This window comes from Phyllobates terribilis, unplaced genomic scaffold (assembly GCF_046119375.1).
Source record: "Phyllobates terribilis strain yellow unplaced genomic scaffold, ASM4611937v1 Scaffold_4__5_contigs__length_816908805, whole genome shotgun sequence".
Lineage (NCBI taxonomy): Eukaryota > Metazoa > Chordata > Amphibia > Anura > Dendrobatidae > Phyllobates > Phyllobates terribilis.
Window position 1 is genome coordinate 692,162,841 of NW_027362764.1, and position 24,991 is coordinate 692,187,831.

Below are 24,991 nucleotides of genomic sequence, written 5' to 3' on the forward strand. Positions count from 1 at the left end.
GCTGGGCAAATAGATTTTCACCCAGGTGCGGCACTCTAGATGTTGAGGGCGCGTTGATGGTAGCGGCGCCCGGGTCGACCAGGCCTTGCGACCAGGCTTGGGGCACCTTGAAAGTAAAGGGCACCGTAAGAACGGCGGCGCCCTGTGTTACTTGGCCCTGCGACCAGGCCGGGAGCTCCGCGGAGGTAGGGGGCGCTGTTGGTATTGCGTCGCCCGGGGGTACTAGGCCTTGCGACCAGGCCGATGGTACTTCCTGCTTGGTCACGCTCGGGGTCGAAGCGTGTGACGTCACAGGGGTCGCGGCTTCCGTTTGAGGCCTAGTCTGCGGCGGTGACGTTGCAGCGACGGGCACGGCAGGGGATACTTCGGGCTCTGCGACGGGGAGCTGGGGCAGGCACGCGGTTTCCCGGCTCGGGGTATAGACGTCCCCTTTACCTGCCTCCATTCGTTCGGCTCCCTTCTCGGCGCCGTCTCCGGCCTTCAGTCCTCCTGCGCCATCCTCAGAGGCGGTCTGTCTCCTCGTCTCGGGTGGCGTGCTCCGCTGACGGGTTCTTGTCTGCTGGGCCATCTCACGGCTCCATTCTGCTAACGTCTCTCGCTGCACCCGGGCCATCCTCCGTGCGAGGCCCTCCAGCGCAGTCTGTGCACACTCCCGATCTCGGGGGAGCTGTGCCAAGACCTCCACTAAGCCTAGTGGGGTCGTTGCTTCTAGCAGGCTCCTGACCAACGGGTCGGTGCTGCTCTGCTCTCCTCCCGTTGTCTCCAGCAGGCCTTCTGGAGTGGCGACCGGCAACAGGCTCCTGACCACTGGGTCGGTGCTGCCTGGAGTGGCGGCCCGCATCAGGCTCCTGACCACTGGGTCGGTGCTGCCTGGCTCTCCCTCCATCTCCGGGTAGGCTCTTTCTGGACTCTGCTCCAGGCTTCTTGTCTCCGGGTGCGCTCTCTCCAGACTGCTCCAGGCGACACCCATCTTTGTTCTCTTGTTCTCAGTCCTCCCACTTCGAGGGCGGTCCCGGGGCCACTTGGTGATTGTCAGCTCCAGGGGCAGTTCTTTCACGCTGACAGACACCTCTAGCATCACAGTCTCTGTTGGTGGGGGCGGTTTCCACTTTTGGCGCCATTTTCGGTCCTGGCCCACGATGGGAGGCGGCCTCTTGCCACCCTCTGGCACGCCCATAATGGCGTCCGCTCTTCCAAGGCGGGAAATCTTCGGAAATGGCGGGAATCGTCTCCCAGTGGCGGGAAACTCTGCAGATGGCGGGAAAAAGCTGTTAATAGCGGACAACCGGCGGGAATCGATCTGTGATGGAGTCCGATGGCGGGGACCCTCCGGGACCGGCGGGAGACTTCTTTTTGAGGTAAACTTGTTCTTTTCTTCAGGCACGCAGTACCCGGGTGTTGCGGGCACGTTATCCTGCCGACTACGCCAAAGTTGACGCGCCCCCTGGGCCAGTGTTGTTGGGGATACCCGGAGCCGGATCAGATGGGGGTTGTAGTCTCCGAGTGGCTGTGACCCGGTCCGTGCCCAGGGTGTCAAGCTCAGTGTGTGGCAGTCCTTACTGATGTTACTAAAGTTCTTTATGTCGACTACGCCACCCGTTGAATTGCGGTCACTTCGGCCGCCGCTGCAGCAGGGTCCGCTGAGGCTGATGGTGTTTGTGCAGCCCAGGTAGTATAACCCCCAACGGGAGGGGTATAGCCTCAGGGGGTCAGGTGCAGAGGATGGTGGTTGTGGAGGTGCAGTGAGGATGGTAATGAGAGTCAGAGTCGGGCTGTGCAGTTCAGGGTTTGTTTACTTACTGCTGTTTTTGTACCGGTCACTCCGGCCTTGAGTGACCACCCGAGCCGTGCTGCGTCCACCAGGTCCTGGACTCGGCCAACCCCCAAGTAGTTCCGGAGCGTGGTTCTGAGCTCCCTTTCTGTCTTGTCCTCGTCTCTGGCCTTCCCCACCAGGGATCCACCTATGTCCGGCTCCCTTGGGCCTCTTGGTGGTAAACCCTTGTCTCTGGGTTCCCTGACCCTATTCCTGGTCTGCCTTCTGGGTGGATTTAGTGGGTGATCGTGGCAGATCGATCCTGCCCACGACCTCCGGTTCCTGGCTAAGGTGTGCTGTAGCCTCTGCCAGCTTGGGATCCGGTACCCTGTTGCCAACTCTTCACCCTTTGATTTATTTTGGGCTCTCAGAGTTCCTTCTTTCTCCCCCTCTGGGTCTTTCTTTCTCCTCTCTCTCTCTCTTGGCCTGGGGCTGCTCTGCTCTTCTGCTCTCTTCCTCTGCAAAGACTGGCTGACTGACCCTGATCTTAGATGGTGCCCACCTTATATACTCCCTCTATGTGTGAGCTCAGGTGACCAGCACCCAATGAGCTCCTAACCTTACCCAGGCTGCTCCCCCTATCTGCCCCTACACTACTGGGATGGTCCACCCCCCTCCCACTCCAGCCAAGGACAGACTCGGTCGTACCTGCACATTTCTAAGTGGGAGTACCGTTGGTCTGCCCTCCGGAAATGGGATGTGTGTAGTGCATGCAGCCTTCTGAGCTCAGTTCCACACTCCATCCTTACCCGGGAGTGGAATATCACACCTCTGGTTGAGGTGCAATACCCCTGTAGCAGCCGAATCCTCAGGGTGCTACAAAGGGGCCAGGCTTTCAGCAGCTGCCCAGGGGATGGTTTTAGAGGGCGACCGCCTAACGAGGGCCAGCAGAAGTAACGTCTTCTTCTTCAAAGAAGCTTGTGTAACTAACCCAATCAGACAGCTGCCCAGGAGCTAACCTCAGTGCTAGGAAGGAGCGGGAGGGAATTGAGGGGGTGGTTCCTGCTAAGGCCCTGAAATAATAATAAGACAGGCAGGAGAGTCTGACGCATGGTGGCGGAAAAGCTGCAGGTGCAAATAGGGAATGTGGTCTCGTGCGAGCAACTTGTGCATGCTCGCTGTGTGTGAGTGTGCGCTTCCTAGGTACGGCGCGCTGCAGACAGTCAAAAGGGTTGCTCCCTTTCATTAAAAGTTAATCCCCGGCTGCAGGCTATTAGAAAGCAACTAACCGCGCTCTACTCACCCTACCTAGGTCTACCGGTGAGTCTCGCCGCTGCTCCCGGCCTGTGGCATTGGCCGCGACGCTGACGTTCCGTCGACAGCGCGGCAGCCGATCAGTGAGCTCAGCGGCTGTGAGCGGGGCGTTCTGTCTACAAGACCTTTTTAAGGAGCCAGCAAAAAAGTGAAGAGAAAGGAAAGCACAAAAGCACCTTGTCTTACTAAGCACTGGAAAGGGCAGCCGGCAACCGGACGTCAAAGTAGAAAAGGAGCAAGTGAGAGGCCTGTCTCTGCCTACGGCCACACCACCCTGAACACACCCGATCTCGTCTGATCTTGGAATCTAAGCAGGGTTGGACCTGGTTAGCACTTGGATGGGAGACCACCTGGGAATACCAGGTGCTGTAGACTTTTGCTTTTTCTTTCTTCCACAAGCAGGGGTCACTCTCCTCTATGCCTTTTTTCCATTCCTTTTTTCACAAGCGCAAACATGCTCCTTTCTTCTTTTCATTTGCTTTCTCTCTTGCGCTATTTAATCCTTGCAAAATACCAGCATCCTTCTCATCACCGTGGGCCTCCAGCATTGTTGCTTATTTACTTTTAATACTAGGCTTCTTTTCAACAGGACCAGCGACTCCCGCATGACTGGAGGCAACCACCGCTGACCTGGAGGCCAGTTTACAACACAACCCAAGCAAAACACCTTTGCAGGCCACACGACCCCCCCGAAGAGCAGCTCAAATTCACTCGCAACCATCTCACCCTCTTCCTTCATTCACTCCTGGGCGTTTCGCTCCACCCCAAGTTGTTGGTCCAGCTTGCTCTTTCTGTCACATCCCCGCGATGAACGGTTTAGCCTGCAGGAGACCCTACTCCGAGCCATTTTTAAACACATCTGATGCGGCAGGTGTTTCATTGCTCAACAAACAACACCTATAGGGACGGCACAGCCTATGCATCGGTCCTTCGGAGACCGCCCCAGAACGGCCAGAGTTCTCGTCCCCACGCAAGCCTGAGGAAGGCTGGCCGGTCGATGGGCCAAGCAGCGTCTACTGGCCATACCACCTTGGATACGTCCCATCTCAGAAGCAAAGCAGAGATGGGTTCGGAAATACTTGGTTGGGACACCTCCTGAGAACACCAGGTATTGTACACAATTTTGATGACGTTTTGCCATCTTGCGCAGCTCGGCTAGCATGGAGTGGCGCCTTGCTGGACACCGACCTTACGTAAAGTAGAGGCTGGAAGTCCCAAGCCTCCCAAGACCTCTAAGATAAGGACGCAACCCCGCCGCCTCTACCAGGCCTCACACCGAGCTCCTTGCCACGGCTAGGAGTGCTTATTGACACCGCAGCCGGCCGTATGCAAATGATGGCGTTAAAAGCATCTCGCGCTGTGAAGGGGCCAGGCTTTCAGCAACTGCCCAGGGGATGGTTTTAGAGGGCGACCGCCTAACGAGGGCCAGCAGAAGTAACGTCTTCTTCTTCAAAGAAGCTTGTGTAACTAACCCAATCAGACAGCTGCCCAGGAGCTAACCTCAGTGCTAGGAAGGAGCGGGAGGGAATTGAGGGGGTGGTTCCTGCTAAGGCCCTGAAATAATAATAAGAGAGGCAGGAGAGTCTGACGCATGGTGGCGGAAAAGCTGCAGGTGCAAATAGGGAATGTGGTCTCGTGCGAGCAACTTGTGCATACTCGCTGTGTGTGAGTGTGCGCTTCCTAGGTACGGCGCGCTGCAGACAGTCAAAAGGGTTGCTCCCTTTCATTAAAAGTTAATCCCCGGCTGCAGGCTATTAGAAAGCAACTAACCGCGCTCTACTCACCCTACCCAGGTCTACCGGTGAGTCTCGCCGCTGCTCCCGGCCTGTGGCATTGGCCGCGACGCTGACGTTCCGTCGACAGCGCGGCAGGCGATCAGTGAGCTCAGCGGCTCTGAGCGGGGCGTTCTGTCTACAAGACCTTTTTAAGGAGCCAGCAAAAAAGTGAAGAGAAAGGAAAGCACAAAAGCACCTTGTCTTACTAAGCACTGGAAAGGGCAGCTGGCAACCGGACGTCAAAGTAGAAAAGCAGCAAGTGAGAGGCCTGTCTCTGCCTATGGCCACACCACCCTGAACACACCTGATCTTGTCTGATCTCGCATTATAAGCAGGGTTGGGCCTGGTTAGTACTTGGATGGGAGACCGCCCGGGAATACCAGGTGCTGTAGGCTTTTGCTTTTTCTTACTTCCACCAGCAGGGGTCACTCTCCTCTATGCCTTTTTTCCATTCCTTTTTTCACAAGCGCACATGTGGCACCCCAGGGGTCTGGTTTCCACAGTAATGTAATGTTATGTCTGAGAGCAGGTGGGAGGTCCTTTGGTCAGGGATCCTGTGCATGCCACACCTCCTGCCCAGTCTTGGGAGGGGAAGAACTTCCCCTATATAAACCCGGGGCTGAGGCAGGGTTAGGAGTAGAGAAGAAGCAGAGACAAGAAACAGTCATAGGAAGAAACAGCAGAAGCTCAGTGGGAGCAATACTACTATGAGTCAGGGGCTGGCAGCTGCAGAGCTCGCCCTGACTGAGAAGCTTTCTTACCGGACCCGGCGTCCGAGGCTGTGGGGACTAACTCTTACCCAGCAGCAGAAGCCGACCGGCAGGGGATTTCAGGTCCTCAGGCCCAGAAACCCGAAGGCAAGGTCACACGCGTGGGACCAGCACCGCCAACGTGGAGCGGAAGCCATTAGAAGGCCCCGAGTCACCGGCCATACGGGTGAGCACCACACGGCACACTCAGGGACGTGGGCTACTTATATCCGCTTCTAGCAAGGTAGCCAGAAGAGTACAGTCAGTTTGGGAGGCCTACAACTCCGCCTGGCCAGGGGAGATCCCATCTGCTCAAGGACTGACCAGGCCCCGTTCGCTAGCAAGTACTCCGGGAGGGTCTATCGTTGTTACCAGTAAAGACCCTGAATTACACCGCACCGTCTCTGAGTGGTTCCTGCTACCCCCATCTTCCACGTCGGCTGCCCTGAGGCCATACCCCTCCCGTTGGGGGTTATACTATCACGCTGCACAATTCTACATCGGCCTCAGCGGTCTGCCCTGCAGCGGCAGCTCCATAGCTGCAAATCAACGGGTGGCGTAGTCGACACTCAAATAACACCTATCAAGACTGCCACACACTGAGTTTGACTCCCTGGGCATGGACCGGGTCCCCGCCACTCGGAGACTACAACCCTCATCTGATCCGGTTCCGGGTAAGCCCCCGAGTGCGAGACGCTGCGCGACACAGCAGGCCCAGGGGCGCGTCAACTTTGGCGTATTCGGCAGGATTTCGTGCCCGCAACCACCGGGTACTGCGTGCCTGAAAAAGAGACTTTCAAACTCACCTGTGGTGAAGATTCCTGCCATCCGGCGCCATTTTCAGCCTTCTTCCCGCCATCTGTGAAGATTCCCACCATCCGGCGCCATCTTCAGCCTTCTTCCCGCCATCCGTGGAGTTTTCCCGCCGTTGGACGCCATATTGAGGACGCCGCGCGGGAAGAAGAGGGGCGTGGACTCCAAAAAGCCCGCGAGAACTGAAGCCCCGCCTCACGTCCGGACGTTGCGTAAGGTCCTGGAAGGAGCCCAGCAGACGCCGACGTCACCGGAGCGCGACGGAAGGTCCTCAACCCTGACGATCCACTGCGGAGCCGCGGCCTACGGAAGAGGATCATCGCAAGGTAGGCCACGGTCCACTAGGGGGGAGAAGGATGTCGGATACGGAGGAGAGCTTCACCGCTTCAACCCCCGCCAGCGCCACCGCTGTCGCGGTCATGCCTTTCACCATGCCCTATATCCCGGGGGCAGCCTGGCTACCCCAGTACTCAGGGGAGTCACATACCCTGCAGGACTTTAGAGAAAGGCTGGATAGCCTCTTCCAGGTGTACTCCCTCACAGAAGAGCAAAAAGTGAGCATCCTGGTGGCCCAATTAACCGGAGCAGCCCGAAGGGAGGTAAAGTCCTGGCCACCTGGGGGGAGGACTGTCGCAGGGATACTAACCCGGCTGAAGGACACCTTTGATACCCGCACCTCAGCCGAGATCAAGCTTAGATTCTACGGGTGCAAACAGCGGGCCCATGAGAGTATAAGGGACTATGCCCTGAACCTACAAGAGGCCCTGAGAGCCGTTAAGCAGACCGACCCTGACGGCGTGGGAGACGAGGACAGGCTGTTGACTGAACAATTTATAGAGGGTTTATATTGCAATGCCCACCGAACCCAGTTGCGGGCAATGGCCCTACAGGACCCTCATCTGGGATTTGCACAGTTCAAGGACAGAGCCATCCGGGTGCTCCGAGAACCGGCACCGGATGGCGTTGTGACCCACAGGCGCCCAGCTATCACTTACCACCAGGAGGCGGCGCCCTTGTCGGCAGGGCCTGTAGGGGCTGATGCGCAGGCTTTGAACAATGACCCGGCTCCAGACCTGCACCATCAGGTCCAAGAGCTAGCTAAAAGCGTTGCTGCGTTAACCCGAACTGTGCAGTCTTCACAGGCTTCCACTCCAGGGAAGATCCAGCTGGCATCCGGACCGGAGAACATCCCGTGGCGTCGACCAAGGAGGACCCCACCGGCCAGAGGAAGACCCAGTGACCGGTACAACGAGGACGGACGACCCATCTGCCGCCGCTGCAATCAACCCGGACATATGGCAAGGTACTGTCCTTTAAACTGGCACAACCTGGGGGTAGAGGGCCAACCCCCAGGAAAAAGACCACAAGGCCCATCGAACTGGCGCGACAAATATGTCGGAGGGCGTCCAGTCTTGCCTGTGGTACTGGATGGCATCCCTATGAGTGCCCTACTGGACACCGGGTCACAGGTCACCACCATTCCGTACGTGCTCTTCAAGCAGTACTGGAATGACTCGGATATAACCCGCTACCCTGACGACGACTTGAGTATCATTGCCAGCAATGGTCAGCCCGTGCCACAGATCAGATTTAAAGAGGCGACCATTAAAATTGGTAGAGTCGAACTGGCAGCACAGGGACTGATTATTGTAGACATTGACAAACACGAGAGTCACCCAAAGATAACGCTAGGAACTAATGTAATTGAAAATTGTCTTGCAGAGGTGATTTTCCTTTTACAACAGGTTGCCAAGAACGCCAGCTCCGGCGAGCAGCGAGTGCTCCAGAAAGAGATCCGGTCACTGAGGCGACGGCAACAGGTGGAACTCTCCGGCGGTGAGATTGGTAGCGTAAGAATGTGTGACCCTTTCCCTATTGCCATGCCCCCAAAAAGTGAAATGATGATTTGGTGCCGGGCAGCTATTGGTCCGAGAGGTAGGGATTACCAGGCAATGGTAGAACCAGTTTACTCAGACAGTAGGCCCACCATTTTGACAGCACGGGGGGTGGTTCATGTACGCCATGGGAGGGTGCCCGTTCGCCTAATAAATATCGGGAAGAGGGAAGTATACCTACCCCGGTATGCCACGCTAGCCAAATTATATACCATCAACCAAAACTCTATACAGTCTGTGGAACCCTTGCCTCCATCTCACCCGGAGGAAGGTAACGGCTCTAAGAAAGTAATGGAGGATTGGTGTCAGCAACTACACTTGGGAACTGACTCCACTCCCTCCCACCAGAAACAGGGAGTCTACCGGGTGGTTCAAGAGTATGAGAGAGTGTTTAGTAAACACCCGTTAGACTTCGGGCGAGTTAAGGGGGTAGAACACCGCATCCCCACGGGAGATCATCCTCCCATAAAAGAGAGGTATCGACCCGTACCCCCTGCACATTACCAACACGCCAAGGGGATGCTTAGAGACATGAAGGAGGCTGGGGTAATCCGGGATAGCTGTAGCCCCTGGGCAGCCCCACTAGTTTTAGTCAAAAAGAAAGACAACACTATGAGGATGTGTGTAGATTACCGGAAAATCAATCGTATCACACACAAGGATGCGTACCCTTTACCAAGGATAGAGGAGTCTTTGGCTGCTTTAAGATCTGCTAACTTCTTCTCTACCTTGGATCTCACTAGCGGGTACTGGCAGGTTCCTGTAGCAGAGGCGGACCGGGAGAAGACCGCATTCACCACCCCGATGGGACTTAGCGAGTTTACCTGTATGCCGTTTGGACTTTGTAACGCACCCGGAACCTTCCAACGATTAATGGAGTGCTGTCTGGGACACAAAAACTTCGAGACGGTCCTGTTGTACCTGGACGATGTCATCGTATATTCCAAGACTTATGAGGACCACCTGAAACATCTGGCGGAAGTGTTCGAAGCCCTGGCAAGTTACGGCCTGAAGGTGAAACCCTCTAAGTGTCACCTCCTGAAGCCAAAGGTGCAGTACCTGGGACACGTGGTGAGCGCTGACGGAGTGGCTCCCGATCCTGATAAGATCACCGCAATTAAGGAATGGCCAAGTCCCTCCAGTATAAAGGAAGTGCGGCAGTTCCTTGGGTTGGTAGGCTATTACCGCAGATTCATCCCCGGTTTCACCAAAAAGGCAGCTCCCATGCAGGACCTCCTGATAGGCCAGTCCCGGAAGGCCAAGAACCAGAAGCCGCCCATCAGATGGGAGAAGTTAGAAGAAGAGTCCTTCCGCCAGCTGAAGATGGCCCTCACGGGGGATGAAATCCTGGCGTACCCCGATTACAGCCAGCCCTTTATCCTCTACACTGACGCAAGTAACATCGGGCTAGGAGCTGTGCTGTCCCAGATCCAGCAGGGGAAAGAACGAGTAATCGCTTACGCCAGCCGAAAACTGCGACCCACCGAGAGAAACCCGGAGAATTACAGCTCCTTTAAGCTAGAGTTCCTGGCAGTGGTGTGGGCAGTCACCGAACGCTTTAAGCACTACCTCGCTTCTTCCCGGTTCATCGTGTACACGGATAACAACCGTTGACACACCTGGACACAGCAAGACTCGGTGCCCTAGAGCAGAGATGGATGGCTCGTCTGTCCAACTACGAGTTCACAATCAAATACCGGGCAGGACGCTCCAATACCAACGCGGACGCCCTGTCCAGGATGCCAAATCTACCGGACGTAGGAGAAGATCCAGAGGAACTGGAAGAAGTCGAACTCCCTGCGTTCCACCGTCATGGGACTATCCAGTGTTCCCACCGGGTAGGGAGTAAGCAAGCCGCTACGTTTAACCCCTTGCCTCACTACAACTGGGCGGAAACGCAAGACAGCGACCCTGCCGTCCGGCTGGTAAAGGAGATGCTGACTCGGCCAGAGGCTCGACTTGACCCAGACGCTCCGGAGGAAGCCAAGCAACTGTGGGCAGAAAAGAGTAGACTGTTCCTTTACAAGGGGAAGTTGTGCCGCAGAATAGTTAACTCCCGGACGCATGAACTAATCTGGCAAATAGTGGTGCCACGAAGAGACGCAGCCATGGTGATGGAGGCATACCACGACGGGGCTGGACACTTCGGATGGAAGAAGCTGGAGTTCCTGCTGCGCGAGCGGTTCCACTGGGTAGGCATGAGGGGAACCATCAAGAGGTGGTGCAGAGACTGTGGCCCGTGCAACCTAAGAAGGAAGGACCGTGCCAGCCAGAAGACTCCCCTGCAGTCCATCGTCACCCGGCAGCCGTTGGAACTGGTAGCCTTGGATCATGTAAAACTGACCCCAAGCAGAAGTGGCTACGTCTACGCGTTAACCATCGTGGATCATTACTCCCGGTTTCTGGTTGTCGTCCCCGTCAAGGACTTAACGGCTCAAACAGCAGCTAGAGCCTTTCAGCAGCACTTTTGCCGTCCACACGGTTACCCGGACCAAGTGCTGACGGACCAGGGACCTGCCTTTGAAGCGGAGGTCTTCCAGGAATTCTGCAATCTGTATGGCTGCCGGAAGATAAGGACGACACCCTACCATCCGCAAACTAATGGACTTTGTGAGAAAATGAACCAGGTGGTAATGGATCTTCTGAAAACGTTGCCCCTGGAAGAACGCAGTCTGTGGCCTGAGAAGTTGCCCGATCTGGTGGACCTATACAACCACATCCCGGTAGGTTCCACCAACTGTACCCCGGCTTACCTAATGAGGGCGAGACCTGGTAAGTTACCTGTTGACCTGGAAATGGGAGTCCTGACACCCGAGGACACTTCACCAGAAGCAGACTGGGACACAGAGAGGCAGCAGCAGTACCGGAGAGTACAGGAGAGCGTGGAGCGAAGTCTCTGTCAGGCTAGGGAAAGACAAGAGAAAACTTACAACCAGTATGCTCCCGCTGTTCCCCTGGTACCCGGAGAGCAGGTCTTGAAGAGGAAAAAGACGGCTCCACAAGTTGGACGACCAGTGGGAGAAGGACCCGTACACCATACTGCCCTCAAGCCACGACAACCCAAAGGTCTGTACCATCAGTAAAGATGGAGGGGAAACCACAACCATTGTATCCCGGGATCACCTGAAGAAGTGTCCCGAACAGCTACGGAACCCTGAAGAGGAACAAGAAGACCCTCGACCCGTAGAGGAAAGGGAAGACATGGTTAGTACTGTGCTCGGAGACTTCCCTCGGTCTTGGACTCAAGTCAATGGCGCAGTTGTGGTACCCGTACTCACCTTCCTCCAACCCGCATCCCAAGCACCTACGGAGCGACAGGTAGAGCTGGAAGAGCAGCCGGTCCAGGAGGCAGAAGACTCCACACAAGCAGAACAGGAGGATCAACCCTCTGCTTATAGTGAGCCTGCCGTACCCCTAGTGAGCCAAAGAGCCGGTAGACAGCTGCCCAGTTTACCCTTGACAGCTCCTACACCCTGTAGTTCAGGGCTAGACAGTAAGCTCCGTAGGTCCACTAGGGCCACTAGAGGCCAGTTACCCGCACGTTGGAGGATTTGAAATGTATAAGTTGTTTTATTTGTGGTTACCTGTTTTTCTTATTGCTTGTGTATAATTATGTGTTTCTAGTTGTTTATAGGAGTCTTTGGTGGATTTACCGGGAATCCTGTGTACATAGTTGGAGCGTAACCCAGGACGGACTAAAGACTGTTAAGGACTCGGGGCAGAACAGACCCCTACCTGGTTACGTCTCCCTGTTTTGGTGAAATGGACACCTTGCTTTCTTCAAAGACTGCACCCGGTTACGGATATCCGTGACCACCTTTATGTGTTTCTTCTTATTGTACTATTATTGTTGTTATATCTTGTTATGTTTTTCTAAAATATGTTTAGTCCCGGAGTACTAAATTTCACTAGGGGGGAATGTGGCACCCCAGGGGTCTGGTTTCCACAGTAATGTAATGTTATGTCTGAGAGCAGGTGGGAGGTCCTTTGGTCAGGGATCCTGTGCATGCCACACCTCCTGCCCAGTCTTGGGAGGGGAAGAACTTCCCCTATATAAACCCGGGGCTGAGGCAGGGTTAGGAGTAGAGAAGAAGCAGAGACAAGAAACAGTCATAGGAAGAAACAGCAGAAGCTCAGTGGGAGCAATACTACTATGAGTCAGGGGCTGGCAGCTGCAGAGCTCGCCCTGACTGAGAAGCTTTCTTACCGGACCCGGCGTCCGAGGCTGTGGGGACTAACTCTTACCCAGCAGCAGAAGCCGACCGGCAGGGGATTTCAGGTCCTCAGGCCCAGAAACCCGAAGGCAAGGTCACACGCGTGGGACCAGCACCGCCAACGTGGAGCGGAAGCCATTAGAAGGCCCCGAGTCACCGGCCATACGGGTGAGCACCACACGGCACACTCAGGGACGTGGGCTACTTATATCCGCTTCTAGCAAGGTAGCCAGAAGAGTACAGTCAGTTTGGGAGGCCTACAACTCCGCCTGGCCAGGGGAGATCCCATCTGCTCAAGGACTGACCAGGCCCCGTTCGCTAGCAAGTACTCTGGGAGGGTCTATCGTTGTTACCAGTAAAGACCCTGAATTACACCGCACCGTCTCTGAGTGGTTCCTGCTACCCCCATCTTCCACGTCGGCTGCCCTGAGGCCATACCCCTCCCGTTGGGGGTTATACTATCACGCTGCACAATTCTACATCGGCCTCAGCGGTCTGCCCTGCAGCGGCAGCTCCATAGCTGCAAATCAACGGGTGGCGTAGTCGACACTCAAATAACACCTATCAAGACTGCCATACACTGAGTTTGACTCCCTGGGCACGGACCGGGTCCCCGCCACTCGGAGACTACAACCCTCATCTGATCCGGTTCCGGGTAAGCCCCCGAGCGCGAGACGCTGCGCGACACAGCAGGCCCAGGGGCGCGTCACACACATGCTCCTTTCTTCTTTTCATTTGCTTTCTCTCTTGCGCTATTTAATCCTTGCAAAATACCAGCATCCTTCTCATCACCGTGGGCCTCCAGCATTGTTGCTTATTTACTTTTAATACTAGGCTTCTTTTCACCAGGACCAGCGACTCCCGCATGACTGGAGGCAACCACCGCTGACCTTGAGGCAACCACCGGTAACCTGGAGGCCAGTTTACAGCACAACCCAAGCAAAACACCTTTGCAGGCCACACGACCCCCCCGAAGAGCAGCTCAAATTCACTCGCAACCATCTCACCCTCTTCCTTCATTCACTCCTGGGCGTTTCGCTCCACCCCAAGTTGCGGGTCCAGCTTGCTCTTTCTGTCATATCCCCGCGATGAACGGTTTAGCCTGCAAACAAACAACACCTATAGGGACGGCACAGCCTATGCATCGGTCCTTCGGAGACCGCCCCAGAACGGCCAGAGTTCTCGTCCCCACGCAAGCCTGAGGAAGGCTGGCCGGTCGATGGGCCAAGCAGCGTCTACTGGCCATACCACCTTGGATACGTCCGATCTCGGAAGCAAAGCAGAGATGGGTTCGGAAATACTTGGTTGGGACACCTCCTGAGAACACCAGGTATTGTAGACAATTTTGATGACGTTTTGCCATCTTGCGCAGCTCGGCTAGCATGGAGTGGCGCCTTGCTGGACACTGACCTTACGTAAAGTAGAGGATGGAAGTCCCAAGCCGCCCAAGCCCCCCAAGACCTCTAAGATAAGGACGCAACCCCGCCGCCTCTACCAGGCCTCACACCGAGCTCCTTGCCACGGCTAGGAGTGCTTATTGACCCCGCAGCCGGCCGTATGCAAATGATGGCGTTAAAAGCATCTCGCGCTGTGAAGGGGCCAGGCTTTCAGCAGCTGCCCAGGGGATGGTTTTAGAGGGCGACCGCCTAACGAGGGCCAGCAGAAGTAACGTCTTCTTCTTCAAAGAAGCTTGTGTAACTAACCCAATCAGACAGCTGCCCAGGAGCTAACCTCAGTGCTAGGAAGGAGCGGGAGGGAATTGAGGGGGTGGTTCCTGCTAAGGCCCTGAAATAATAATAAGACAGGCAGGAGAGTCTGACGCATGGTGGTGGAAAAGCTGCAGGTGCAAATAGGGAATGTGGTCTCGTGCGAGCAACTTGTGCATGCTCGCTGTGTGTGAGTGTGCGCTTCCTAGGTACGGCGCGCTGCAGACAGTCAAAAGGGTTGCTCCCTTTCATTAAAAGTTAATCCCCGGCTGCAGGCTATTAGAAAGCAACTAACCGCGCTCTACTCACCCTACCCAGGTCTACCGGTGAGTCTCGCCGCTGCTCCCGGCCTGTGGCATTGGCCGCGGCAGCCGATCAGTGAGCTCAGCGGCTCTGAGCGGGGCGTTCTGTCTACAAGACCTTTTTAAGGAGCCAGCAAAAAAGTGAAGAGAAAGGAAAGCACAAAAGCACCTTGTCTTACTAAGCACTGGAAAGGGCAGCCGGCCACCGGACGTCAAAGTAGAAAAGCAGCAAGTGAGAGGCGTGTCTCCGCCTATGGCCACACCACCCTGAACACGCCCGATCTCGTCTGATCTCGGAAGCTAAGCAGGGTCGGGCCTGGTTAGTACTTGGATGGCAGACCGCCTGGGAATACCAGGTGCTGTAGGCTTTTGCTTTTTCTTACTTCCACCAGCAGGGGTCACTCTCCTCTATGCCTTTTTTCCATTCCTTTTTTCACAAGCGCACACATACTCCTTTCTTCTTTTCATTTGCTTTCTCTCTTGCGCTATTTAATCCTTGCAAAATACCAGCATACTTCTCATCACCGTGGGCCTCCAGCATTGTTGCTTATTTACTTTTAATACTAGGCTTCTTTTCACCAGGACCAGCGACTCCCGCATGACTGGAGGAAACCACCGCTGACCTGGAGGCCAGTTTACAGCACAACCCAAGCAAAACACCTTTGCAGGCCACACGACCCCCCCGAAGAGCAGCTCAAATTCACTCGCAACCATCTCACCCTCTTCCTTCATTCACTCCTGGGCGTTTCGCTCCACCCCAAGTTGTGGGTCCAGCTTGCTCTTTCTGTCACATCCCCGCGATGAACGGTTTAGCCTGCAGGAGACCCTGCGCCGAGCCATTTTTAAACACATCTGATGCGGCAGGTGTTTCATTGCTCAACAAACAACACCTATAGGGACGGCACAGCCTATGCATCGGTCCTTCGGAGACCGCCCCAGAACGGCCAGAGTTCTCGTCCCCATGCGAGCCTGAGGAAGGCTGGCCGGGCGATGGGCCAAGCAGCGTCTACTGGCCATACCTGCTTGGATACGTCCGATCTCGGAAGCAAAGCAGAGATGGGTTTGGAAATACTTGGTTGGGACACCTCCTGAGAACACCAGGTATTGTAGACAATTTTGATGACGTTTTGCCATCTTGCCCAGCTCGGCTAGCATGGAGTGGCGCCTTGCTGGACACCGACCTTACGTAAAGTAGAGGATGGAAGTCCCAAGCCGCCCAAGCCCCCCAAGACCTCTAAGATAAGGACGCAACCCCGCCGCCTCTACCAGGCCTCACACCGAGCTCCTTGCCACGGCTAGGAGTGCTTATTGACCCCGCAGCCGGCCGTATGCAAATGATGGCGTTAAAAGCATCTCGCGCTGTGAAGGGGCCAGGCTTTCAGCAGCTGCCCAGGGGATGGTTTTAGAGGGCGACCGCCTAACGAGGGCCAGCAGAAGTAACGTCTTCTTCTTCAAAGAAGCTTGTGTAACTAACCCAATCAGACAGCTGCCCAGGAGCTAACCTCAGTGCTAGGAAGGAGCGGGAGGGAATTGAGGGGGTGGTTCCTGCTAAGGCCCTGAAATAATAATAAGACAGGCAGGAGAGTCTGACGCATGGTGGCGGAAAAGCTGTAGGTGCAAATAGGGAATGTGGTCTCGTGCGAGCAACTTGTGCATGCTCGCTGTGTGTGAGTGTGCGCTTCCTAGGTACGGCGCGCTGCAGACAGTCAAAAGGGTTGCTCCCTTTCATTAAAAGTTAATCCCCGGCTGCAGGCTATTAGAAAGCAACTAACCGAGCTCTACTCACCCTACCCAGGTCTACCGGTGAGTCTCGCCGCTGCTCCCGGCCTGTGGCATTGGCCGCGACGCTGACGTTCCGTCGACAGCGCGGCAGCCGATCAGTGAGCTCAGCGGCTTAGAGCGGGGCGTTCTGTCTACAAGACCTTTTTAAGGAGCCAGCAAAAAAGTGAAGAGAAAGAAAAGCACAAAAGCACCTTATCTTACTAAGCACTGGAAAGGGCAGCCGGCAACCGGACGTCAAAGTAGAAAAGCAGCAAGTGAGAGGCCTGTCTCTGCCTATGGCCACACCACCCTGAACACGCCTGATCTTGTCTGATCTCAGAAGCTAAGCAGGGTTGGGCCTGGTTAGTACTTGGATGGGAGACTGCCTGGGAATACCAGGTGCTGTAGGCTTTTGCTTTTTCTTACTTCCACCAGCAGGGGTCACTCTCCTCTATGCCTTTTTTCCATTCCTTTTTTCACAAGCGCACACATGCTCCTTTCTTCTTTTCATTTGCTTTCTCTCTTGCGCTGTTTAATCCTTGCAAAATACCAGCATCCTTCTCATCACCGTGGACCTCCAGCATTGTTGCTTATTTACTTTTAATACTAGGCTTCTTTTCACCAGGACCAGCGACTCTCGCATGACTGGAGGCAACCACCGCTGACCTGGAGGCAACCACTGGTAACCCGGAGGCCAGTTTACAGCACAACCCAAGCAAAACACCTTTGCAGGCCACACAACCCCCCCCGAAGAGCAGCTCAAATTCACTCGCAACCATCTCACCCTCTTCCTTCATTCACTCCTGGGCGTTTCGCTCCACCCCAAGTTGTGGGTCCAGCTTGCTCTTTCTGTCACATCCCCGCGATGAACGGTTTAGCCTGCAGGAGACCCTGCGCCGAGCCATTTTTAAACACATCTGATGCGGCAGGTGTTTCATTGCTCAACAAACAACACCTATAGGGACGGCACAGCCTATGCATCGGTCCTTCGGAGACCGCCCCAGAACGGCCAGAGTTCTCGTCCCCACGCGAGCCTGAGGAAGGCTGGCCGGTCGATGGGCCAAGCAGCGTCTACTGGCCATACCACCTTGGATACGTCCGATCTCGGAAGCAAAGCAGAGATGGGTTTGGAAATACTTGGTTGGGACACCTCCTGAGAACACCAGGTATTGTAGACAATTTTGATGACGTTTTGCCATCTTGCGCAGCTCGGCTAGCATGGAGTGGCGCCTTGCTGGACACCGACCTTACGTAAAGTAGAGGATGGAAGTCCCAAGCCCCCCAAGACCTCTAAGATAAGGACGCAACCCCGCCGCCTCTACCAGGCCTCACACCGAGCTCCTTGCCACGGCTAGGAGTGCTTATTGACCCCGCAGCCGGCCGTATGCAAATGATGGCGTTAAAAGCATCTCTCTCGCGCTGTGAAGGGGCCAGGCTTTCAGCAGCTGCCCAGGGGATGGTTTTAGAGGGCGACCGCCTAACGAGGGCCAGCAGAAGTAACGTCTTCTTCTTCAAAGAAGCTTGTGTAACTAACCCAATCAGACAGCTGCCCAGGAGCTAACCTCAGTGCTAGGAAGGAGCGGGAGGGAATTGAGGGGGTGGTTCCTGCTAAGGCCCTGAAATAATAATAAGACAGGCAGGAGAGTCTGACGCATGGTGGCGGAAAAGCTGCAGGTGCAAATAGGGAATGTGGTCTCGTGCGAGCAACTTGTGCATGCTCGCTGTGTGTGAGTGTGCGCTTCCTAGGTACGGCGCGCTGCAGACAGTCAAAAGGGTTGCTCCCTTTCATTAAAAGTTAATCCCCGGCTGCAGGCTATTAGAAAGCAACTAACCGCGCTCTACTCACCCTACCCAGGTCTACCGGTGAGTCTCGCCGCTGCTCCCGGCCTGTGGCATTGGCCGCGACGCTGACGTTCCGTCGACAGCGCGGCAGCCGATCAGTGAGCTCAGCGGCTCTGAGCGGGGCGTTCTGTCGACAAGACCTTTTTAAGGAGCCAGCAAAAAAGTGAAGAGAAAGGAAAGCACAAAAGCACCTTGTCTTACTAAGCACTGGAAAGGGCAGCCGGCAACCGGACGTCAAAGTGGAAAAGCAGCAAGTGAGAGGCCTGTCTCTGCCTACGGCCACACCACCCTGAACACACCTGATCTCATCTGATCTTGGAATCTAAGCAGGGTTGGGCCTGGTTAGTACTTGGATGGGAGACCGCCTGGGAATACCAGGTGCTGTAGGCTTTTGCTTTTTCTTACTTCCACAAGCAGGGGTCACTCTCCTCTATGCCTTTTTTCCATTCCTTTTTTCACAAGCGCACACATGCTCCTTTCTTCTTTTCATTTGCTTTCTCTCTTGCGCTATTTAATCCTTGCAAAATACCAGCATCCTTCTCATCACCGTGGGCCTCCAGCATTGTTGCTTATTTACTTTTAATACTAGGCTTCTTTTCACCAGGACCAGAGACTCCCGCATGACTGGAGGCAACCACCGCTGACCTGGAGGCAACCACCGGTAACCTGGAGGCCAGTTTACAGCACAACCCAAGCAAAACACCTTTGCAGGCCAAACGACCCCCCCGAAGAGCAGCTCAAATTCACTCGCAATCATCTCACCCTCTTCCTTCATTCACTCCTGGGCGTTTCGCTCCACCCCAAGTTGCGGGTCCAGCTTGCTCTTTCTGTCACATCCCCGCGATGAACGGTTTAGCCTGCAGGAGACCCTGCGCCGAGCCATTTTTAAACACATCTGATGCGGCAGGTGTTTCATTGCTCAACAAACAACACCTATAGGGACGGCACAGCCTATGCATCGGTCCTTCAGAGACCGCCCCAGAACGGCCAGAGTTCTCGTCCCCACGCGAGCCTGAGGAAGGCTGGCCGGGCGATGGGCCAAGCAGCGTCTACTGTCCATACCACCTTGGATACATCCGATCTCGGAAGCAAAGCAGAGATGGGTTCGGAAATACTTGGTTGGGACACCTCCTGAGAACACCAGGTATTGTAGACAATTTTGATGACGTTTTGCCATCTTGCCCAGCTCGGCTAGCATGGAGTGGCGCCTTGCTGGACACCGACCTTACGTAAAGTAGAGGCTGGAAATCCCAAGCCTCCCAAGCCCCCCAAGACCTCTAAGATAAGGACGCAACCCCGCCGCCTCTACCAGGCCTCACACCGAGCTCCTTGCCACGGCTAGGAGTGCTTATTGACCCCGCAGCCGGCCGTATGCAAATGATGGCGTTAAAAGCATCTCGCGCTGTGAAGGGGCCAGGCTTTCAGCAGCTGCCCAGGGGATGGTTTTAGAGGGCGACCGCCTAACGAGGGCCAGCAGAAGTAACGTCTTCTTCTTCAAAGAAGCTTGTGTAACTAACCCAATCAGACAGCTGCCCAGGAGCTAACTTCAGTGCTAGGAAGGAGCGGGAGGGAATTGAGGGGGTGGTTCCTGCTAAGGCCCTGAAATAATAATAAGACAGGCAGGAGAGTCTGACGCATGGTGGCGGAAAAGCTGCAGGTGCAAATAGGGAATGTGGTCTCGTGCGAGCAACTTGTGCATGCTCGCTGTGTGTGAGTGTGCGCTTCCTAGGTACGGCGCGCTGCAGACAGTCAAAAGGGTTGCTCCCTTTCATTAAAAGTTAATCCCCGGCTGCAGGCTATTAGAAAGCAGCTAACCGCGCTCTACTCACCCTACCCAGGTCTACCGGTGAGTCTCGCCGCTGCTCCCGGCCTGTGGCATTGGCCGCGACGCTGACGTTCCGTCGACAGCGCGGCAGCCGATCAGTGAGCTCAGTGGCTCTGAGCGGGGCGTTCTGTCTACAAGACCTTTTTAAGGAGCCAGCAAAAAAGTGAAGAGAAAGGAAAGCACAAAAGCACCTTGTCTCACTAAGCACTGGAAAGGGCAGCCGGCAGCCGGACGTCAAAGTAGAAAAGCAGCAAGTGAGAGGCCTGTCTCTGCCTACGGCCACACCACCCTGAACACACCCGATCTCGTCTGATCTTGGAATCTAAGCAGGGTTGGGCCTGCTTAGTACTTGGATGCGAGACCGCCTGGGAATACCAGGTGCTGTAGGCTTTTGCTTTTTCTTACTTCCACCAGCAGGGGTCATTCTCCTCTATGCCTTTTTTCCATTCCTTTTTTCACAAGCGCACACATGCTCCTTTCTTCTTTTCATTTGCTTTCTCTCTTGCGCTATTTAATCCTTGCAAAATACCAGCATCCTTCTCATCACCGTGGGCCTCCAGCATTGTTGCTTATTTACTTTTAATACTAGGCTTCTTTTCACCAGGACCAGCGACTCCCGCATGACTGGAGGCAACCACCGCTGACCTGGAGGCAACCACTGGTAACCTGGAGGCCAGTTTACAGCACAACCCAAGCAAAACACCTTTGCAGGCCACACGACCCCCCCCGAAGAGCAGCTCAAATTCACTCGCAACCATCTCACCCTCTTCCTTCATTCACTCCTGGGCGTTTCGCTCCACCCCAAGTTGCGGGTCCAGCTTGCTCTTTCTGTCACATCCCCGCGATGAACGGTTTAGCCTGTAGGAGACCCTGCGCCGAGCCATTTTTAAACACATCTGATGCGGCAGGTGTTTCATTGCTCAACAAACAACACCTATAGGGACGGCACAGCCTATGCATCGGTCCTTCGGAGACCGCCCCAGAACGGCCAGAGTTCTCGTCCCCACGCGATCCTGAGGAAGGCTGGCCGGTCGATGGGCCAAGCAGCGTCTACTGGCCATACCACCTTGGATACGTCCGATCTCAGAAGCAAAGCAGAGATGGGTTCGGAAATACTTGGTTGGGACACCTCCTGAGAACACCAGGTATTGTAGACAATTTTGATGACGTTTTGCCATCTTGCCCAGCTCGGCTAGCATGGAGTGGCGCATTGCTAGACACCGACCTTACGTAAAGTAGAGGCTGGAAGTCCCAAGCCTCCCAAGCCCCCCAAGACCTCTAAGATAAGGAAGCAACCCCGCCGCCTCTACCAGGCCTCACACCGAGCTCCTTGCCACAGCTAGGAGTGCTTATTGACCCCGCAGCCGGCCGTATGCAAATGATGGCGTTAAAAGCATCTCTCTCGCGCTGTGAAGGGGCCAGGCTTTCAGCAGCTGCCCAGGGGATGGTTTTAGAGGGCGACCGCCTAACGAGGGCCAGCAGAAGTAACGTCTTCTTCTTCAAAGAAGCTTGTGTAACTAACCCAATCAGACAGCTGCCCAGGAGCTGACCTCAGTGCTAGGAAGGAGCGGGAGGGAATTGAGGGGGTGGTTCCTGCTAAGGCCCTGAAATAATAATAAGACAGGCAGGAGAGTCTGACGCATGGTGGCGGAAAAGCTGCAGGTGCAAATAGGGAATGTGGTCTCGTGCGAGCAACTTGTGCATGCTCGCTGTGTGTGAGTGTGCGCTTCCTAGGTACGGCGCGCTGCAGACAGTCAAAAGGGTTGCTCCCTTTCATTAAAAGTTAATCCCCGGCTGCAGGCTATTAGAAAGCAACTAACCGCGCTCTACTCACCCTACCCAGGTCTACCGGTGAGTCTCGCCGCTGCTCCCGGCCTGTGGCATTGGCCGCGATGCTGACGTTCCGTCTACAGCGCGGCAGCCGATCAGTGAGCTCAGCGGCTCTGAGCGGGGCGTTCTGTCTACAAGACCTTTTTAAGGAGCCAGCAAAAAAGTGAAGAGAAAGGAAAGCACAAAAGCACCTTGTCTTACTAAGCACTGGAAAGGGCAGCCGGCAACCGGACGTCAAAGTAGAAAAGCAGCAAGTGAGAGACCTGTCTCTGCCTACGGCCACACCACCCTGAACACGCCTGATCTCGTTTGATCTTGGAAGCTAAGCAGGGTTGGGCCTGGTTAGTACTTGGATGGGAGACCGCCTGGGAATACCAGGTGCTGTAGGCTTTTGCTTTTTCTTACTTCCACCAGCAAGGGTCACTCTCCTCTATGCCTTTTTTCCATTCCTTTTTTCACAAGCGCACACATGCTCCTTTCTTCTTTTCATTTGCTTTCTCTCTTGCGCTATTTAATCCTTGCAAAATACCAGCATCCTTCTCATCACCGTGGGCCTCCAGCATTGTTGCTTATTTACTTTTAATACTAGGCTTCTTTTCACCAGGACCAGCGACTCCCGCATGACTGGAGGCAACCACCGCTGACCTGGAGGCAACCACTGGTAACCTGGAGGCCAGTTTACAGCACAACCCAAGCAAAACACTTTTGCAGGCCACACGACCCCCCCCGAAGAGCAGCTCAAATTCACTCGCAACCATCTCACCCTCTTCCTTCATTCACTCCTGGGCGTTTCGCTCCAACCCAAGTTGCGGGTCCAGCTTGCTCTTTCTGTCACATCCCCGCGATGAACGGTTTAGCCTGCAGGAGACCCTGCGCCAAGCCATTTTTAAACACATCTGATGCGGCAGGTGTTTCATTGCTCAACAAACAACACCTATAGGGACGGCACAGCCTATGCATCGGTCCTTCGGAGACCGCCCCAGAACGGCCAGAGTTCTCGTCCCCACGCGAGCCTGAGGAAGGCTGGCCGGGCGATGGGCCAAGCAGCGTCTACTGGCCATACCACCTTGGATACATCCGATCTCGGAAGCAAAGCAGAGATGGGTTCGGAAATACTTGGTTGGGACACCTCCTGAGAGCACCAGGTATTGTAGACAATTTTGATGACGTTTTGCCATCTTGCCCAGCTCGGCTAGCATGGAGTGGCGCCTTGCTGGACACCGACCTTACGTAAAGTAGAGGCTGGAAGTCCCAAGCCTCCCAAGCCCCCCAAGACCTCTAAGATAAGGACGCAACCCCGCCGCCTCTACCAGGCCTCACACCGAGCTCCTTGCCACGGCTAGGAGTGCTTATTGACCCCGCAGCCGGCCGTATGCAAATGATGGCGTTAAAAGCATCTCGCGCTGTGAAGGGGCCAGGCTTTCAGCAGCTGCCCAGGGGATGGTTTTAGAGGGCGACCGCCTAACGAGGGCCAGCAGAAGTAACGTCTTCTTCTTCAAAGAATCTTGTGTAACTAACCCAATCAGACAGCTGCCCAGGAGCTAACCTCAGTGCTAAGAAGGAGCGGGAGGGAATTGAGGGGGTGGTTCCTGCTAAGGCCCTGAAATAATAATAAGACAGGCAGGAGAGTCTGACGCATGGTGGCGGAAAAGCTGCAGGTGCAAATAGGGAATGTGGTCTCGTGCGAGCAACTTGTGCATGCTCGCTGTGTGTGAGTGTGCGCTTCCTAGGTACGGCGCGCTGCAGACAGTGAAAAGGATTGCTCCCTTTCATTAAAAGTTAATCCCCGGCTGCAGGCTATTAGAAAGCAACTAACCGCGCTCTACTCACCCTACCCAGGTCTACCGGTGAGTCTCGCCGCTGCTCCCGGCCTGTGGCATTGGCCGCGACGCTGACGTTCCGTCGACAGCGCGGCAGCCGATCAGTGAGCTCAGCGGCTCTGAGCGGGGCGTTCTGTCTACAAGACCTTTTTAAGGAGCCAGCAAAAAAGTGAAGAGAAAGGAAAGCACAAAAGCACCTTGTCTTACTAAGCACTGGAAAGGGCAGCCGGCAACCGGACGTCAAAGTGGAAAAGCAGCTAGTGAGAGGCCTGTCTCTGCCTACAGCCACACCACCCTGAACATGCCCGATCTTGTCTGATCTTGGAAGCTAAGCAGGGTTGAGCCTGGTTAGTACTTGGATGGGAGACCACCTGGGAATACCAGGTGCTGTAGGCTTTTGCTTTTTCTTACTTCCACCAGCAGGGGTCACTCTCCTCTATGCCTTTTTTCCATTCCTTTTTTCACAAGCGCACACATGCTCCTTTCTTCTTTTCATTTGCTTTCTCTCTTGCGCTATTTAATCCTTGCAAAATACCAGCATCCTTCTCATCACCGTGGGCCTCCAGCATTGTTGCTTATTTACTTTTAATACAGGCTTCTTTTCACCAGGACCAGCGACTCCCGCATGACTGGAGGCAACCACCGCTGACCTGGAGGCAACCACCGGTAACCTGGAGGCCAGTTTACAGCACAACCCAAGCAAAACACCTTTGCAGGCCACACGACCCCCCCGAAGAGCAGCTCAAATTCACTCGCAACCATCTCACCCTCTTCCTTCATTCACTCCTGGGCGTTTCGCTCCACCCCAAGTTGCTGGTCCAGCTTGCTCTTTCTGTCACATCCCCGCGATGAACGGTTTAGCCTGCAGGAGACCCTGCGCCGAGCCATTTTTAAACACATCTGATGCGGCAGGTGTTTCATTGCTCAACAAACAACACCTATAGGGACGGCACAGCCTATGCATCGGTCCTTCGGAGACCGCCCCAGAACGGCCAGAGTTCTCGTCCCCACGCGAGCCTGAGGAAGGCTGGCCGGGCGATGGGCCAAGCAGCGTCTACTGGCCATACCATCTTGGATACGTCCGATCTCGGAAGCAAAGCAGAGATGGGTTTGGAAATAATTGGTTGGGACACCTCCTGAGAACACCAGGTATTGTAGACAATTTTGATGACGTTTTGCCATCTTGCCCAGCTCGGCTAGCATTGAGTGGCGCCTTGCTGGACACCGACCTTACGTAAAGTAGAGGCTGGAAGTCCCAAGCCTCCCAAGCCCCCCAAGACCTCTAAGATAAGGACGCAACCCCGCCGCCTCTACCAGGCCTCACACCGAGCTCCTTGCCACGGCTAGGAGTGCTTATTGACCCCGCAGCCGGCCGTATGCAAATGATGGCGT

General features: G+C 55.1%; 7 non-coding genes and 1 pseudogene across 7 annotated transcripts; all 8 read left to right on the top strand.

Annotated features, from left to right (window-relative positions):
• The first annotated feature begins 3,323 nt into the window (after positions 1-3,323).
• On the top strand, positions 3,324-3,442 carry LOC141267273 (5S ribosomal RNA). Its single transcript, XR_012321281.1, has one exon. It is a non-coding gene; the product is annotated as a 5S ribosomal RNA (ribosomal RNA).
• Positions 3,443-5,118: 1,676 nt separating this feature from the next.
• Positions 5,119-5,237, top strand: LOC141268002 (5S ribosomal RNA; annotated as a pseudogene).
• A 9,533-nt stretch (positions 5,238-14,770) lies between these two features.
• Positions 14,771-14,889, top strand: LOC141269501 (5S ribosomal RNA). Its single transcript, XR_012321512.1, has one exon. It is a non-coding gene; the product is annotated as a 5S ribosomal RNA (ribosomal RNA).
• Positions 14,890-16,574: 1,685 nt separating this feature from the next.
• On the top strand, positions 16,575-16,693 carry LOC141266217 (5S ribosomal RNA). The gene has a single exon (XR_012320270.1). It is a non-coding gene; the product is annotated as a 5S ribosomal RNA (ribosomal RNA).
• Positions 16,694-18,395: 1,702 nt separating this feature from the next.
• On the top strand, positions 18,396-18,514 carry LOC141270402 (5S ribosomal RNA). Its single transcript, XR_012321639.1, has one exon. It is a non-coding gene; the product is annotated as a 5S ribosomal RNA (ribosomal RNA).
• Positions 18,515-20,220: 1,706 nt separating this feature from the next.
• On the top strand, positions 20,221-20,339 carry LOC141267145 (5S ribosomal RNA). The gene has a single exon (XR_012321159.1). It is a non-coding gene; the product is annotated as a 5S ribosomal RNA (ribosomal RNA).
• Positions 20,340-22,050: 1,711 nt separating this feature from the next.
• LOC141269982 (5S ribosomal RNA) lies at positions 22,051-22,169 on the top strand. Its single transcript, XR_012321559.1, has one exon. It is a non-coding gene; the product is annotated as a 5S ribosomal RNA (ribosomal RNA).
• A 1,707-nt stretch (positions 22,170-23,876) lies between these two features.
• LOC141266819 (5S ribosomal RNA) lies at positions 23,877-23,995 on the top strand. The gene has a single exon (XR_012320841.1). It is a non-coding gene; the product is annotated as a 5S ribosomal RNA (ribosomal RNA).
• Positions 23,996-24,991: the final 996 nt, after the last annotated feature.